Source organism: Apodemus sylvaticus, chromosome 10 (assembly GCF_947179515.1).
Source record: "Apodemus sylvaticus chromosome 10, mApoSyl1.1, whole genome shotgun sequence".
Lineage (NCBI taxonomy): Eukaryota > Metazoa > Chordata > Mammalia > Rodentia > Muridae > Apodemus > Apodemus sylvaticus.
In genome coordinates this window covers 103108498-103109471 of record NC_067481.1, presented here as the reverse complement: position 1 = coordinate 103109471, position 974 = coordinate 103108498, and the positions used below count along the sequence as shown (strand labels likewise).

Here is a 974-nt window from a genome sequence, read left to right as displayed (position 1 = left end):
TATTAGATGTGAACGAAGGAATTCTCATAATCTCTTTGGCATAAACTAAAGCCAGAATGATGCAGAGGTGATTAGCACAACTCTCTGGAAGGACCCCTGCTGTGTGCTCAGTGAATAATTGCTGTAGGAATAGAAACCCGTGCCCTTTGTGCCTCTGCTGTCCATGCTCTCTGCCCACAGCAGACATCGCCAATTGATGGCTTATATTCAGACCCTGTCTCAGACTCGAGCTCCAACAGACAAGCTCAACTGCTTTGAGTTCATTTTGTGACTTGAGAGCTATTTGTTATGCCCAAATCTTTACTTGGTGCTGCCCAAGTCTCTTCCTCAAACACTTGCTTCAAGGACATTGGGAAACTCTGGGGATAGTATCCAGGAGCCTGACTTTTAAAATAAGAACTTGAGGTGATTTGGGGACATGCTAAATACTGACACAAGCTAATCTAGCTGTCACTGTCTCAATTGAGTGGATGTGTAACTTAGCAATGCATGCACTTTGAAATATATTACAAAAAAGGAAAAGGAAGACTATTCTGACAAAATCCCTCTTCCACAAGCTCTTCAGCCTGAGATGGAATATTCTAGATTTCTGAAGAAATTCATCCCACTCTCTAGAACTATGCCCTGAGAATTTCTTCATTATTTAAAAAACGTGGAATGCTTCACAGATGTGAGTGCCCTCCTGTGTAGGGGCTATGCTAATCATCTCGGTACTGTTCCAGTTTTAGTTATATGCATTGAAGCAAACACAAGACTGCCTTCATTTTTATCCCTCTGTCTCATATCACATGTGCCAATGTCTTTCAATGATAATGAAAAAATTTGAAACCTCCAAATTTCTTTGATATCCCCAGCTCTAGTCAATAAAGATGTCTATTTTAATAGAGCCAAGAAGAAGTTAGCTTTGGAGGGCAGCCAAACACGGGGAGATTCTGTGGTAAGCAAGTACCTATTATCTGGAAGAGTGAACCTAA

The 974-nt window shown here is 41.1% G+C and overlaps 1 non-coding gene across 1 annotated transcript; it reads right to left on the bottom strand.

Moving 5' to 3' along the window:
* Positions 1–646: 646 nt before the first annotated feature.
* On the bottom strand, positions 647–751 carry LOC127695639 (U6 spliceosomal RNA). Its single transcript, XR_007980021.1, has one exon. It is a non-coding gene; the product is annotated as a U6 spliceosomal RNA (small nuclear RNA).
* Positions 752–974: the final 223 nt, after the last annotated feature.